Here is a 17033-nt window from a genome sequence, read left to right as displayed (position 1 = left end):
TTTGTCTGGAGCGTTTAAATGCAAATTCAGGTCCTCCCTGCATTGTTGGGTGAAGCCGTGTCCTTGTCTCTGGGGGAACGTGACCTCAGATCTAAGAAGGGCCGTGATGGTGGTACGGAGCAGCCGCAGACCTAGTGCGCTTATGGTGACCGACGCAAGGAAAGTTACTTTGGGCTGGTCAACCACGGGTGTGGCTTGGAAACCACGTTGGGCGCCAAACTGTTATGGAGCAGCCCGATATAAAACGGGGGTGCCTGGCTGTGGGTCCTCACCCGCGCTTACAAGGGACTTATGAATACTCCACTGCAGAAACACACAACAGGTTCATAAAAGGTTTATTTACAAGGGAAAAGGAAAGAAGGAAAATGTACAACTCAGGGAGAAAATAGGGAAATAAAGTCTTTCATGCGCCCTACCCGATCCGCCGACCTGGAAACCCAAAGGCCCTCTCCGAGCTGGCTGGATGCTGCGAGCTGGCGGGGAGCCAAAATGGGGGACCCCCAAAGCCAACATATCTGGCTTTATACCCACCTGGCTGCTGAACCCCACCCTCAGGTCCCAGCCACCTGCCCTTGGGTGGGGATGGGATCTGGAGTCCCCAGTGTCTTTGGCTTTGGCCTGGGGTGGGGGTGGAGTCCACAAAGCCTGTATGGGATCAGCTTCAGGACAGCCTTTTCCCCCTAACAATTGGAACTTGCTCTGACTTGTTTATGTGGCTCCCCTCATCCATCTTAGGGCCTCAGGGAGCCTCTGGCCTCCTTTCCGATAACGGGAAACTATTCATTCTCTCCTTTAGGATCCCGGTTGCATGTCTCGAGGCGGACACATTTCACGGAGTCAGCAAACCCGCACTGGATTCGACTGCGGGTTTCTCTTGCTTTGCTGTTCTCCACGCCATCCCTCCGACGTGCTTTGGCTTGAATTTCTGAAGGAGAGATCACAAAATGTCAATTCAGAGCCCTTCTCCTTCCTGCACAAACACACAACGTGACGCGTCTTCCTTTCAGCACTGCTTAAGCTGCACACCCCAAATTTTGCCATGCGGCATTTGCATTTTCATCCAATGGCTCAACTTCCTTTGAAGCGTGCTGTTCAATTAGGCAATATTTGGGGATTTTGCCCTGTTACGGACTTGGGGTTCAGCCCCAAAGTGGCCGTGTTCCAGGGCAACCCCGATATGAAATGGGGCAGCCGGACTGTGGGTCCTCACCCGCGCGCTTACAAGGGACTTATGAATACTCCACTGCAGGCACATGCAAAAGGTTCATAAAGGGATTATTTACAAAAGAAAGGGAAATGAAGACCTCAGGCAGGAAAACAGGGAGATAAATTCTGCTGACCTGGAATCCCAAAGGCTCGCTGGGAGCTGGTGAAAAGCCAAGCGCCGTGAGGCCAAGAGACAGACCCCCCAAGGCCCACGTGTCTGCTTTTATACCAACCCTGGCTGCTTAACTCCACCAACTGGGTGAAAATGCAAACACAGCAACCTCCTCTTTCATGACAGTGGGATTTATAGCTCCCAGTTCTTGATGGCTTTGGTCTGGAGCGGGGGCGGAGTCCACAAAACCCGCGTGGGGTCTGCTGAGTGCATCCCTTCCCCCTAACACCGTTCAGCATAGATGGCAAAAGTTCCATTCTTGAGAGCTTGCTGGATTTGGTTCTGTTGTGGCCCAGACTCCGTCAGCCTCGGTGACGTGTTCGCGTCTTCACGGGGACTGGAAGGGTGTGTTTATTGCGTTTATTTCGCGCTCCTGGGTGGGTGCCGTGTGTGGTTGATAGCGATTAAGTCAAACTGGCTGCTAGGGTTGTTGCAAAAGTGCTGGGCTAGATGGCGCTTAGCAAGAGTACGGCTCAGAGGAAGGAGGGGTTTGGGGGTGCATGCAGATGAGGCCCAGGTGTGAGCCTTACACCCCTCCAGCCTGCTCAACCACACAGCTCGGTCTGGGGAGTCAGAGACACAGCAGGCCCTGCATGGGAGGTCACTGGGGAGAGGTGGGGACTGCAGCAAAGAAGATGTAAGGACGGGGAGTGGGAACAGGGCATGAAAGTGACCGTGAGAGGAACAGCAGCAGACCCCAGGCGCACAGTAGGGCAGGGGTGGAAGAGAAGAAATTCCTTCTCCAGCAACATCTACACGAGCAGATAAAAAACAACCGTAATATGAAACGCGCACCTTGACATCCTCTGTATTGGGGTCAAAAAAGAACCGGGTTTCGTCTCGCTGCTGTCACTCTGCATCACCCCTTCAAGGTTTTAAATCCACCCACAGACGGTCACCCCGCAAGACCCCAGGCTTCAGCCCCAATCAAAGCTGGACCCCAAGTCCACTTTCCCTCTGCCCGTGTCTCCGTGTCTGCTGCCCCGGCTTCTCTCCACCTGTCTCTCTGCCCCCCTCATGTCTCTGCCTCTCCCTCTGTCTGTCTCTACTCTGTCTCCCCTTCCATCGCTGCACCCCATCTCCCCGTCTCTCTCTGTGGGTTTGCTAACCCTGAGCAGCCCGTGTGGGCGCCATTTTGTTACCTGCAGGTCAGCGTTCCCGTACAAGGTCAGAACTGCCCCGTCAGTCTTTGGAGGGGAACCTTGCAAGGTGCCTTTCAAATCCACCAAGGGTTTAAAGCTGGATCACGCCCTCCAGGAAGGGCGGGCGCCGCGAGGTATGACTGGGAATTCCTGGGGGGTGAGGACTGATGTATGACCAGGGACCCCAGAGGCTGCTCAGTGGACGCCTGTTGATGAGGTTGAAACCCTGGCTGGATCTGGAGCTTGAACTCAATGACAGTCCCGAGTCGTCAAGCAGATGGGAGGTGCCTGGGGGCAGACTCACGCCCCCCGACACCGTGGAGGACAGAGCAGGTTTGCTGGCTTCACCCACCCTTTTCTCTCTGTCCTCCCGCCCCTCGCAACAGATGCGGGGTGATTCTTCTATCAATAAAAAGGCCAGGATCTGGCTCTTCCACAGCGTCATGCACTGTGCACCCCGCCCCACGACGCCCGTGTCTTTACCAGTGCGGTGCTGCCCGACGCAACATCTCTGTCTGCCCGTCCATCTCTGCACCTCCTGACGCCCCTTCTTTCTGCCTCCATCTCTCCATCCCTCTCTCTCCCTCCGTCTGTCTCCCTCCCTCCCCGCGCACACTCACGCGGAAGCCGTGGAGGACAGACACCATCAAAGACGCGCGGCGATCTCTCAGCAGAAACCAAGCACGCGTGGCCTCGGCGTGGACTCCCCGACTTGCAGCACCAGCTGCCGACGCACGCCCGTCTGCGGGGACCTCGGGGAGCCCAGCTCCCAAACGCCGGGCCTGCAAGAAGCACGGATCAGCCATTTACCGACACGGACCTCAGGGGAAGTGTCTCTCTTGGCGGTTTTCTGCAAAGCACACTTGGGAGGCGACACCCCCGTTTCTAACCCAGAACCCCAAGCCGCCCCGGGGCACAGCGGCTGAGACAGAGCTCGGAGGAGGCGCCTCGGGGACTGGAGGGGTGATTGGGACGCCGCTGCCACCCAGGGACACCCCAGGAGCTGGAGAACGCAGGAAGGGCCCCCCTGGAGCCTGGGGGGCAGCCGTGGGACCCCTGGTGTGCACCCCTGGGATCAGGATGAGACTTGGGGGGCAGTTTATGGGCTTTGGGTCTCAGTGTCTGGTTTTCTCTTAAGTGAATCTAAGTCGGCGCTGTGTTGCCTTTGCATACCCCTCCCCAGCCTGCCCCCCACGAGCTGCCCAGGCTCCTGCTGGCTCCCCAGGTCTGAATCCTGAACCACATCACCCATCCTGGGGGCCTGAAGGTCGGGGGCCACTTTGCCATTCAGAGCTCAGATTCTGGGGTGTGTGATGCCTGGAAGCTGGAGGAACGAGGGTTCAGGGGCGCAGAGGGGCACCCAGAGGGGCTGTGGCCTTTGCAGTGAAGCAGAAAAACCCTTCGAGGAATTCCGAGGGGGGCCCTTTCCTGAAGGCCGAGCGCCCCGACCCGCGAGCTTTGTTTTTATTTGCAGAGTGAACCCCAGACATAGAGGTCACTCCAGAGGCAGAAGGACTCAGGTGTGGCCCCCAGGCAGGCGTCCAGCAGAGAACAGAGGCTGCTCCCCTGCCCAGCACCCTCCCCAGTGGCCAGGACCCCCGCCCACTGCCCCACTGACCCTTGGCTCCCTCTTGGGGGCCCTCACGGCGCAGGATGACAGAGTCAGGGCAGTTGGGCTGGCAACTTCACTTTATTTGCTCACAGCGGGGATCCCGCTGGGGACAGAGAAGCACCCTGCCACCAGGGCCCCCCAGAGGGGGTCGCAGGGGCATGTGGGGTCCAGATCCCCCACACACCATCTCTCCTAGACTTCAGGGGGGCGAGGGGTGGTCTTGTCACGACCATGGGCAGAGCCTGGGGTGCCGGAGCTGATCTGTCCTCACGGGGAGCCGCCGGGCTGGAGATGCTGGCTCAGCAGCAGGAAGGGCTACTGCAGGGCGGGCAGGGTGGTGGGCAGCCCCTGGCAGGCTGGCAGATCATCATGGGCTGTCCCCCCGATGGCGGGCAGGGTGGTGGGCAGGGTGGCGGGCAGCCCCCGGCAGGCTGGCAGATCATCATCATCATGTCCCCCTGATGGTGGGCAGGGTGGTGGGCAGGGTGGTGGGCAGCCCCCGGCAGGCTGGCAGATCATCATGGTCTGTCCTCCTGATGGTGGACAGGGGGTGGGCAGGGTGGTGGGCAGGGTGGTGGGCAGCCCCCGGCAGGCTGGCAGATCATCATCATCTGTCCCCCTGATGGTTGGCAGGGTGGTGGGCAGGGTGGTGGGCAGGGTGGTGGGCAGCCCCCGGCAGGCTGGCACATCATCATCATCTGTCCCCCTGATGGTGGGCAGGGTGGTGGGCAGGGTGGTGGGCAGCCCCCGGCAGGCTGGCAGATCATCATGGTCTGTCCTCCTGATGGTGGACAGGGGGGTGGGCAGGGTGGTGGGCAGCCCCCAGCAGGCTGGCAGATCATCATGGGCTGGGAGCACCCCGAGGGCGGAGAGGGCACCAGGCACACGACGGGCTTGCAGCTGGGCGCGGGCTTGCAGAGCATCATGGGCTGGGAGCCCCCGCAGGGCGGACAGGAGGGCTGGCTGCAGGACATCAGGCACACGACGGGCTTGCAGCTGGCGGGCGGGCAGGAGGGCTGGCAGCTGGAGGAGCAGCTCATGGTGCAGGAGTGGACGGTGGAGGACTGGACGGTGGAGGAGGAGGTGATGTCTGGGGCTCCCTCCCGGCGGCTTTTATACCCAGCTGCGGTGTCTCCTCATGCGGAAACTCCCTGAGGACTTCCTCCCGGGCTCCGGTCCCCAACACTATATTCTGGGATGCAGCCTCCTCTGTCCGCTCCCCATAATTAGACGTGGCTTGGAGGCCAAGCTCGCCCGTAAACAGGATGCTCTGGTTTCCCTTACGTGGGGTGTCCGGGTTCTTCCAGCACGGATCAGCCATTTACCGACACAGACCTCAGGGGAAGTGTCTTTCTTGGCGGTTTTCTGCAAAGCACACTTGGAAGGCGACACCCCCGTTTCTAACCCAGAACCCCAAGCCGCCCCGGGGCACAGCAGCTGAGACAGAGCTCGGGATGTCACTTTCTCATCACCGGAGACTCAACAGCCGGCAAAGAACCATTCGGCCCAGGCCCGCCGGGTCTGTTCAACGTTTCGCTCTCACCACGGAGCGTGTTTGCAAATCCCAGCTTCCCATCCGCCCCCCAGAGGCGGCAGCGCACGGAGAGGCCGGCGGAGAACAGCTCTGTGCGTCCCTCATCCTGCTGGCAACAGAAAGCCTTCTCCACGGCTTCAGGCAAACGTGTGTCCCCCTCAACATATGGAGGCTCTGGGCGCGAACCACTCGGATCCTCACCAGGGCCAGACGCGCACGGCCCTTCTCTCCCGGCCCGCGCGGCCCCTGCGCCTACAGCCTCAGCGGGAAGCCCACATCCTGCCGCCCCCGGCCACCCCACCTGCTGCTGCCCACTGTTCACCGTGTCTTGGGGCTGCACCTTTCCTGCTGCTCCCACCTGGTTCGCCTGTGAGACCCCGGTCAGGCTGCCCTCCTGGGGGGGACATGTCCTGGGGAGGCCCTGTACTTCGTGTTCCCCTGTGGGACAACACCGAGCCCGCTGCGTCCCCACAAGGAGGGGCCTTCTCCAGGCAGGACCAGCCCCATTTCTGTACATGGACAGGGTGAAGCAGGTGGGCCCAGCGGCCCCAGCTCCGCCGCCCCAGGAGGATGTGCCTGCTGGCTGCGGGAGAGGCGGGTCAGCTCGTTCTGAGTCCTGAGGAATGGACTCCCGCAGGGTCCTGGGACCCAACTTGGAGGAAGAAGCAGCAATGGGGAGAGAGAGACCCGGGGATCAGCCACCCCAGGGGCCCTTCATGCTCCATCCATTTGTCTGGAGAAGCCAACGTCTCCATTGGCCGTGGTCCTCATCTGCCCAGGACCTCAGAGCTGTCCTCACAGCCACGGCTTGCTGCTTCGCGTTAAGGGGAAATTTGGGTAACTGGCTGTGTCTGCCTGGGCACTGTGGGCCTGTGGGGCTCGGGATGCTTTTGAAGGGGGCATCTGTGCATGTGGGGGGGTGAGCAGTGTCCCTAGGGTGATGCCAGAATGTCTTCAGATTTGTCACATGACCTCTGGGGCAGAGTCAAATGCAACTGAAGACACTGTGATGGGTTAGAGGGTGGATTGATAGATGACAGAGAGACATGATGGATACAGACATTCATGTACTCATGTGTAGGCTAGGGGGAGCTTGGGAGCTGCATGATGGATGCGTAGACAGACAAGCAGGCTGAATGGATGATGAGTGGATGATGCATGGAGGATGGATGGAGGATGGATGGATGATGGATGATGGATGGGTGATGGTGGATGGATGATGGATGATGGATGGGTGATGGATGATGGATGGGTGATGGATGATGGATGGGAGATGGTGGATGATGGATGGATGGATGGATGGATGGATGGATAAAAGGTTGGATGATGGATGGAAGACTGGATGGCTAGAGTGACAATAGATGGATGGATGGGTGGATAGAAATCTAGACTAGACAACTACACGGATCAGTGGCCGGGGTGAAGTGTGGACATATGTCTGATTTCCCAGGTACCCTGGGGCTGGTCTGGCAGGCAGACAACAAACATCTTCACAGGCTCCATCTCCGCCACCCAAAGGTGCACATTCATCTTTCCAGATTAAAATAAGACGGAACATTGGGGCCCCAACCCGTGCGTCTCTGCGGGGCGTTTGGAGAGGGGGAGAGAAAAGCTCCTGCATGGAGCCCTCAAGCCGCAGCGCGCCTGTAGGTAACACAGCTCAGGCCCTGTGCACGTGGGGGTTGCACAGCATCCCTGCCCCCAGTGTCCAGCTGCAGGAGCCTCTCCGCCTACGGTAAATGACCCCAAATGCAGCCACTGTCCCTGGGGGATAAATCCTGCCCCACCCGAGAACTGTTGGCCCGGAGCTGAGACCAGACGTCTGGGCAACCCCTTGGCAGATGTTCTCAGAACAATGGCTCCAGGTCCTAGCAAAGAAGCTTTTCCATCTGGGAGCCAATCAGAGCCCCGGGGTGTGCGCCAGGCTGTGAGCTTACAGCAAACAGATGCATTTCCCAAAGGTGGGAATTATGGAGTCCTGGGAGTCCTAAGTTTCTGGGGTTCCTGGGGTCCTAAGGTGCTGGATTTCTGGGGTCCTGGGGTTCCTGGAGTCCTGGGATTCATGTTTCTTGGGTCCTGGGGTCCTAAGGTGCTGGGGTTCTGCGGTCCTAAGATCCTGGGATACTGGGTTTCTGGGTTCTGGTGTCGTAAGGTCACAGGGGCCTGGATTTCTGGGGCTGCAGGGTTCTGGGGTCCTAGGATTCCAGGTTCCTGCAGTTCTGGGTTCCTGTGATCCTGGAGTCTTGGGGCCCTGGAGTCCTGGGGTTGGGGCTCCAGGCTGTGAATCGGGGGCACGGCTGAGCCCGTTGAGCTGTCTGCTCTTCCTGTCTGTGCACACGCTCCTTGTGGGGAGCAGGCACCGTTCCCAGCACAGCCCGAGCAGGCGGTGCCGGCGCTGGAGAGTCACCATCTCAGAGCCCTCGGGGGAGGACACGGGCAGTTGGCTCTTTCTGTCTGTAGCGAGACAACGTGGAGAAGCACCAGTTGACGTGACACCGAGCCCCGTGACCAGGGAGGGTAATTGGGGGGTGCACGCCTCCTGCCCGGCTACGCAAAGCAAAGTGCGAAAGCACCAAGACCTTTTCCGCTGGACGGGAGCAGAGAAAGGTGAGGGGAGAGAGCCAGGCGGGGTCTGGGGGTCACTCTTCAGGGTCGTCTGTCACCGCTGGAGGGACCCTCTCTCTCGGGAGCACCCTGGAGGGTGGTCTCGGGCCTGGACGACGTTCTGTGTCACATGCGTGTGGCGCCGGGTTCTCTGAAGGCAGCGGGTGTTTAAATCCGATTTACCAACGTGTTTCTCCCGAGCTTAATTATAAATGCGGGCGACAGGGTTTATTTTCGCAACTTCTCATTTCTTCATCCAAATATCCAGCAAGTCAAACACAAACAGCCGCGCGGCGCACTCGGATCTGATGGCGTCAGCATCTAAATCAAGCCTCTTGTTTGCTTTTAATTAGTGCGAGTTTGGGTTGAGCAGGAAAAACATCATTTTGGAAAAGATGTTGGCTCCAGAGTCAAATGATTAGCAGTTTGGGAGAAATAAAAGCCTCCGATTGGCCCCACGAAAACGCATGTCGTGGTCAATTCAGCCTGGTTTTCTTTCGACGGATAAAATGCACATGATGGGGTGGGCATTTGGGAAGGGTGGGGACTGTGGCACGGCTCCCGGAGACGGGGGAGGTGGAATTACCGTCCGCGACTTCAGTCTATCCAGGAATGGGGTGGCTTCTTTGTGGATTGTGTTTAGGGTTATATGTTTTTGAAAGATGTATTTACTGATTCATACAAGAGCCGGGGCGCAGGCCAGAGGTGTGCGGGGTGAGAAGAGCCCCCAGAAACAGAGTGGGGAGCAGAGCAGGTGGATCCACTGAGACACACTGCTGAGGGGAGCAGCAGGGAGACAGGAGGGGTCTGCTGCACCCTGTGGGTAGCTCCCTGGCTGGCCGGGAATTGAACTCGTGCTGCAGAAACTGCAGACAGCTTCATAGGTTGCGTCTTAACCCCTGGGGCACCACCAGGGAGGCCTTAGGGTTCTATTTTTATAGCAGAACCTATTTAGAGCAGGCAGGTTTGGGGGTTCTGAGGTGCTCCTCTCCCTGCCCTGTAACAGGGCCAACGTGACAGTTGGGGGATAACACTCTATGCTGGTGGCACCGTGAGAGTAATGCTGGGAGTAACAGTAACGGGAGCAATAATAACGACAACTATAATGCTGCTGTCTTGGGAGTAATAATAACAACACTGCTACGGCACCGAAGTGATTGTGATGAAATTGCTGCTGTGTAAAAACAGTGGTGATGACATGGCTGCCGTGAGTGGTGGTGGTGGTGACAATACCCCTACCTTGGAGGTAATACTACTACTACTACTGCTACGACAGAGTAAAGTAATAATTGTAGTGCCATGTGAGTAGTAACAGTGGGGTGACATGGCCACCGAGAGTGGTGGGAGTAGTAATACCACTACTACTGCTACGGCAGAGTAGTAATTGTGATAACATTGCTGCCGTGGGAGTAATAACGGTGTTGATGACACAGCTGCCGTGAGTGGGGGGAGTAGTAATAATACTACTAGTGCTACTACACAGTAAATTAATAATTGTAGTGCCATGTGAGTAATAACAGTGGTGATGACATGGCCACCGTGAGTGGTGGGAGTAGTAATACCACTACTACTGCTACTATGACAGAGTAGTAATTGTGATGATGTTGCTGCCATGTGAGTAATAACAGTGGTGATGACATGGCCACTGTGAGTGGTGGCAGTAGTAATAATGCTACTACTGATACTACAGAGTGAAGTAATAATTGTAATGGCATGTGAGTAATAACAGTGGTGCTGACATGGCCACCGTGAGTGGCCACCATGAGCAGTAATACCACTACTACTGCTACTACAGAGTAGTAATTGTGATGATGTTGCTGCCGTATGAGTAATAACAGTGGTGATGACATGGCCACCATAAGTGGTGGGGGTGGTGATAATACTGCTGCCTCGGGAGTAGTAATACTACTGCTGCTACACCAGAGTAATGATTGAGATGATATTGCTGCTGTGTGAGTAGTAATAGCACTGATGACATGGCCACCGTGAGTGGTGGGAGTGGTAATACTACTACTGCTACTACTACAGAGTAGTAATCGTGATGATGTTGTTGCCGTGTGAGTAGTAACAGGGGTGATGACAGAGCTGCCGTGAGTGGTGGGAGTAGTAATACCACTACTACTGCTATGACAGAGTAGTAATCGTGATGATGTTGCTGCCGTATGAGTAATAACAGGGGTGTTGACATGGCTGCCGTGAGTGGTGGTGGTGATACTCATGCTGCTGCCTTGGGAGTAGTAACACTACTACTGCTACACCAGAGTAATGCTTGTGATGATATTGCTGCTGTGAGTAGTGATAGCACTGATGACATGGCCGCCGTGAGTGGTGGTGGTGATGATAATCCTGCTGCCTTGAGGGTACTACTACTACTACTGCTACGACAGAAAGTAATTATTGTAGCATCATGTGAGTAATAACAGTGGTGTTGACATGGCTGCCGTGAGTGGTGGTGGTGATACTAATGCTGCTGCCTTGGGAGTAATACTACTACTACTGCTACACCAGACTAATGATTGTGATGATATTGCTGCTGTGAGTAGTAGTAGCACTGATGACATGGCCGCCGTGAGTGGTGGTGGTGGTGATAATCCTGCTGCCTTGGGGGTAATACTACTACTACTGCTATGACAGAGTAATAATTGTGATGACATTGCTGCCATGGCAGTAATGACAGTGTTGATGACACAGCTGCCTTGAGTGGTGAGAGTAGTAATACTACTCCTACTGCTACGACAGAGTAAAGTAATAATTGTAGTGCCATGTGAGTAGTAACAGTGGTGACGACATGGCCGCCGTGAGTAGTGGGAGTAGTAATACCACTACTGCTGCTACTACAGAGTAGTAACCGTGATGATGTTGTTGCCGTTTGCGTAATAACGGTGGTGATGACATGGCCACCGTGAGTGGTGGTGGTGATAATCCTGCTGCCTTGGGGGTAATACTACTACTACTGCTACGACAGAGTAATAATTGTGATGACATTGCTGCGATGGCAGTAATAACGGTGTTGATGACACAGCTGCCTTCAGTGGTGGGAGTGGTAATACTACTACTACTGCTACGACAGAGTAAAGTAATAATTGTAGTGCCGTGTGAGTAGTAACAGTGGTGATGACATGGCCGCCGTGAGTGGTGGGAGTAGTAATACCACTACTACTGCTATGACAGAGAAGTAACCGTGATGATGTTGCTGCCGTGTGTGTAATAACGGTGGTGATGACATGGCCGCCATGATGGTGGTGGTGATAATAACGCTGTTGCTGTTGCTGCTGCTGCTGCCTTGGGAGTCATCCTACTACAGCTGCTACGACGGAGTAATAATTGTGATAACGGTGCTGCCGGGTGAGCCCTAAGAGCAGTAACGGCACGGCCGCCATGAGTGGTGGGAGTCAAAATAACGACTGCTGTGGCCACAGGAACAGGAATGTTCACGCCGCTACACGGAGGCATAACTGTGATACCACCGCGGCCGTGTGGGTGACACGGTCCTGACGACACGGCTGCCGGGACAACGGTGGTCATGCTGATAACAACGCCGAGACCCGGGAGTGATCGTGGTCCCGGCGCTGCTGTGATGCTCCCAGCCGTCGTCGTCGCAGTGATTATAAAGATCCCGCCACCGGGTGGATCCTGAGGTTACCACGGCAACCACGAAGCTCCCGGGCGGTGACGCCATCCGTGACGGGGATGTCAGGGTGCTGAGGACCATAATCATCGTCATTACAATAATCACAGAGCTGCCACCTTCACGCCTGTGATTTAGAGTTAAAGGCTCTCCGTGAAGCAACACGCGATACCCCCCTCATTACTTCCCCAAGGAGACGTAGACGTGGCTGCTGGCCGATAAATCACGTGCGGTTGTCAGAAGGGAAGAGAGATCGTGGCTCCCACACTCTGTGAGCCACCCTGGAATCCGACCGGGAGTCAGCAAGGACAATCTTGGGGTGCAGAGAATCCAGTCGTGGGGAGAGTGGAGTCCAGGGCTATGGCTGGAGACCCATCGGGACGTCAATGCACGCATCCTCCACAAAATACCCCTGGGACACTCCAGGCTGTGGGACCAGGAGGCCAGCTCCCGGCCAGCCGTGGTTTCTGCTGGGCATCCGAAGCCCCTTTATGGCCATGCAAGTGACCACACCGGGTGGACAGAGAAGAAAAAATCCACGTGTCCATTTGCACAAAACCACACCCCACCCCCCAGGGCCCTCAGCTGGGATGCAAGCTTGTTCCTCCTGGCTCGGGAGACTGAGTCTCTCCTGCCGTGCCTGGATGTGGGAGGGGATGCCTGGTCTGGTCACGGCCCTTGCCCGGCCTCTGGGAACCGGCCAGAGCAGAGAAGTCAACAAAAGGCAGGTAGACTCGGAGGGCAGACGTGAAAATGGCGTCCAGGACCGCCAAGCAGGCTGTGCGATCCGAAGGGCTCGGTGGTCCAACCAACGTTCAAGTGCTGTTATGTGTGTGTGGACGGCGGGGCTGGCCCCAGCGCCCGACAGTGACTTTCTGCGAGTTTCCCACCCCGCCCCGTCCCCCGGGGGTGTCTCCAGAGTCTCCCACCTGGGATTCTACATCTCAAGGAAAGAGATCCTGATGTCGAGGACCCATAACGGGGGCTGAAAGCCGGCGTGGAGAGCTTCAAAGCTCTGATGTAACGTGAGCTTTAGAAACGGGTGGTCTGAGCTTCTGTTCCCGGCCCTTCCCCGTGATTTTCTCTTTTTCTTTCACTCCTAAATAGGGACCAATTTAATAATATTATTTTCTAATTTAATTTTTTAAAGACTTATTTATTGATGCATACAAGAGCTGGGGTGCAGGCCAGAGGTGCGGGGTGGGGGGTGAGAGGCCTCCCCAGAGACAGAGTGGGGAGCAGAACAGGCAGATCCACTGAAATCCACTGCTGAGGGGAGCAGCGGGGAGACAGGAGGGGTCTGCTGCGCCATGTGGGTAGCTCCCTGGCCGGCCGGGGATCGAACTCGTGCTGCAGAGGCTGCTGATAGCTTCCCAGTGCTGAGACGTCGCCCCTGCACCACCAGGGAGGCCCAGCAGCAATATCTCCACTGCTCCCTGGAGCTGTGAGACGCAGCAGCCGCGGGCGGGGAGCTGCTGCCATCAGGTCATCGGGAAGGACGGACACCTGGGCGATTTAGAGCAACGCGTCCTGGTACAATGAGGGCCCCTGTGGGTGGTCAACTGTGCCTTGTCCTCCCCAGAGGGCAGCTTTGGGGCTCTGGGTGCCCTGAGGCCACCACGCCTACAGCCAGACTCCAAAGGGTCAGCTCGCTGGACATTCCTGTCCTTCCCAGAGGGAGCAGAGGCGGGTTCCGTCCCACCAGCTTGTCTCGTCTCAGACGATGTGGGTTTTACGACGTCCGTGGGCAGAGCCTGGAGATGTCAGGACGCGCCTCGGGCTGGGCGGGACGGAGGGAACTGGGCATCTCCGAGGGCGACACTGTTTTTTTTCAAAGACCTCAGGTGTTCCCGGGGCTGTGACGACGCTGGCAGCTGCTGCTCTGGGGTGTGTGTGTGAGATTTCAGCAACCCCAAGAGGCTCCGGAGGGACATCCGGAGGAAGAGAAAGGAGCCTCGAGGGAATCCCAAGTGCAGTCAGCTGAGGGGTGCAGCCCAGGGTTCCCTCACCTGCACACAAGCCCTGCAGAGCCCCGGCCCGGACCAAGCAGACCCCACAGAGGCGCGAAGACGGGGCTGAGCCTCTCCGACCCGGGTCTGTTCATGAACCCCCCACAGCACAAGCCCGCCCTGGGCCTGGGTCAGGAGCAGATGTCGGGGGGCAGACGTGTCCCCCACACATCAAGCCACCCCTGCCAGGCCACCGGCGGGGACAGAGATGCTTGTGGAGTCGGCCGCACCCTGAGTCACCCCGACTCGAGCTTTCCGAGGTGCCTGCACCGCAGCTGAGCTGGGAATTCCAAGCCCGAGTCCGGGGGGGCCCGGCCGTCTGACTTCGGGTGTTCAAAAGCAAACAAGACACCCCGAATCCACGCAGGAGGGGCTCGGAGCCGCAGAAGCGTGTCAGCCCGTGCCGAGGGCGCGTGGGATGCTGGTTGGTCACTCTCCGATGACTTGGGGCTCTTCTGCCACCTTGGCGTGTTCCTGGGGCTCCCCAAGGTCCATCTAGTCACCCATGAGCTTGTTCATTTCCACGGCAGCTTTCCCGCCCGCCTCGCGCATCTACGAGCTACGTCGGGGATGAAGTCACTCAAGGAAGCGGGTCTGAGGGGGATGGACCGTGGCTGGGTCCCGGCACCCGCGCGGGCCTATCGGGGAGCCCCGGATTGCGGACACGAAGCCGCACGTGCTGGCCACCCTCCCCCGTCTGCGTCCCTTTGCGAAGCTCCAAGCACGGAGCAGCGGGACGCCCCAGCCTGAGTGTGTGTCCGTCCCCCGCTCCTGCTGACCCCGATTCTCGGCAGCCCCCCAACTCCCCGCTGCTCCTATCGGCTGCGCCCCAATGCTCAGCACCAGCTTCAGCTCAGAACCCGGCACGACCCGACTCATTTGGGGGCTCAAAACCAAGCCCTTCAGACACAGCATTTGAGGGCCCGGCAGGTGGGGACCCCGGTCAGAGCCCAGAGCACCCCCGGGCAGTGACCGCGTCCATCCCTGCTCAGGCGTCCAGCCCATGGACGCGTGCTCCGTGCCCGCAGGGGCTCCGGGGAGGGACGCGGCTGTGGCTGCTGCGGCTGCTGCAACAAATCACCCAGAGGGGGCTGCCCCCCAGCAGGGTCTCCTGCCCCGTTTACTGCTCGGGAGGCGGGTGTTTACTACGGACGCGTCTGCGGGCGTGAGCGTGGCGCGGCCTGCCGGGATCTACGTCCAGCGGAGTCCACAGCATGCCTTGTGCTGCGGCCCCCAGGACGACCGGCAAGTCCCTCCCCCGCGGTCCCTCCGTCACGCACACGCGGTGCATTTTCACGCCGGGTCTGATTTCCGCCCCTCGTGCCTGCACCCCCGGGACGCGTGCGGGGTCCCGGCTCGGGCGCCCGCGTGGAGTCTGGCGGTGCACAGAGTGGCCCGGAGCAGCCCGGAGCAGCCTGGAGCAGCACGGAGGAGCACGGGGAGCACGGAGTGGCCCGGAGCAGCACGGAGCAGCACGGGGCAGCACGGAGGAGCACAGAGCAGCCCGGAGCAGCACGGGGCAGCATGGAGGAGCATGGAGGAGCCCGGAGCAGCACGAGCAGCACGGAGCAGCTCGGAGCAGCTCGGAGCAGCCCGAAGCGGCACGGAGCGGCCAGAGCACCCTGGAGCGGCCCGGAGCAGCCCGGAGCAGCACGAGCAGCATGGAGCAGCACGGCACCCAGTCGTTAGGCGCCGGTGCTGCTAACGCCCGTCAGGCGAGGTGACAGACGTGGGGCGGCGCCACGGCGAGGCGCAGGGAGGGCGCAGCTGCTGCAGAGGAAAGCAGGCAGGTCTCGCCCCCTGTGTGGTGCCTGGCCCCAGCCCACCCCTGGCCCCGCTCTGATCCCGGTGGGGGGACAGCAAACACCAGCATTGGGGAATTATTCCGGCCCACAGTTGAGGAACTCGGGGTGCTTATCATGTCGGCTCTTCAGAAAGCCAAGGGGTGAGCTCCGGTCCTGCAGACTCTCACCCGGACGGCACAGTGGACAGTCCTCCAGCGACAGCCACTGACATCCCCGTGGTCTCTGTGGCAAAGGCCGGGAGTCCCGGAGCTGTGGGGTCTGCCGGATCCAACCCTCAGTGGCCCCAGTGCCCTGGACTGAGACCTGCTTCCTGCTTGCGGACACACTGGCCTCTGGCCGCTGGCCTCCTGCCCACGGCCCACTCCCTGCAGCCACGGCTCTTGTCCTAGCGCACGCTCGGCCCCTGGCCGGAGCTCCCTGGCCTCCCCCACGGGGCCAGCTCCCTGGGCTCCTTGTGCGAGTCCCAGAGGGACGCGCTGGCCACACAGAAGCAGATTCTGGCCCTCGACCCTTGTCTGCATCTCTGTCCACGCCTGCGTCTCCCGCTGGGCCGGGCCTGGGCTCTGGCAGGGACACACTCAGAACTGAGGGCGGCAGAGGCTGCGCCCCACCCGGCGCGGGGTCCTGGACTCCTGGGCCGAGCCAGCCAGCTCCTGTCGGGCCTCGTCCCTCCTCCGAGTCCAGCAGTGACCGGGAGAGACCCGAGGCGCTGGGCGCCATCCACGATCCAGCTTCTCTCCCGGCACCCGCGACGGGCTGGGCAGCCTCATCAGGTGCTGGCAACGTTCCCCAGAATCTCTCCCGAAGCCAACCTGCCTGGACGCGTCCCCTCCTCCGCCGCTCTGCTGGGCGGGCGGCTCCGGGGACACAGCTGGGCAGAGGCTCAGAGGCCACGTGGTGCCAAGACTTGGGGGGCTTGTGTGTCTGAGCAGACGGGGCGTTTAAATCGCCAGCGTGGGGTCCAGACGCCCCACTTGCTCTCCGTGTACAGCTCCCCGACCGTGGGATCACTGCAGGGACCACTCCCACACCTACAAGTCCTCCTGCTGCTCCCACGGCTGCTGGTCACTGTCGCTACCAAGTCATCACGGCCCCGCCTTGCCCCGTGTCGGCCCTGCTGCAGCGCGGCCACGGCTGCCATTCCCCGCGGCGACACCACAGCTCCTCCTCGTGAACACCGCTAGTTCCCGGCTGCGGCTACAGGTGTCGCTGCGGCCAGAGTAACACCCGCTTTGCGGCCACTGCAGTCACACTGCGGCTCCTCCAGGGACCGGGCTGCCAGGACCACTGCCGTGACTGTAATTCTGCTACAACAGCTGCT

The 17033-nt window shown here is 59.1% G+C and overlaps 1 protein-coding gene across 2 annotated transcripts in view; it reads right to left on the bottom strand.

The window, feature by feature from the left end:
- Positions 1-325: 325 nt before the first annotated feature.
- Positions 326-17033, bottom strand: part of DHRSX (dehydrogenase/reductase X-linked) — an 80537-nt gene continuing 63829 nt past the window's right edge. The window contains exons 9-10 of one of the 2 annotated variants that reach the window (XR_008552065.1): positions 3141-3302; positions 326-925 (exon numbers count right to left, since the gene is read on the bottom strand). The gene's annotated coding sequence lies outside the window, so the exon portion shown is untranslated. The remainder of the gene's footprint in view (positions 926-3140; positions 3303-17033) is intronic. The other variant, XR_005125498.2, reaches the window with a different exon arrangement.

This window comes from Talpa occidentalis, unplaced genomic scaffold, assembly GCF_014898055.3.
Source record: "Talpa occidentalis isolate TD23 unplaced genomic scaffold, MPIMG_talOcc4v2.1 talOcc4.15, whole genome shotgun sequence".
NCBI classification, from domain to species: Eukaryota; Metazoa; Chordata; class Mammalia; order Eulipotyphla; family Talpidae; genus Talpa; species Talpa occidentalis.
Note: the sequence above shows the minus strand (reverse complement) of the source record. Positions and strands in the feature narration are given on the sequence as shown.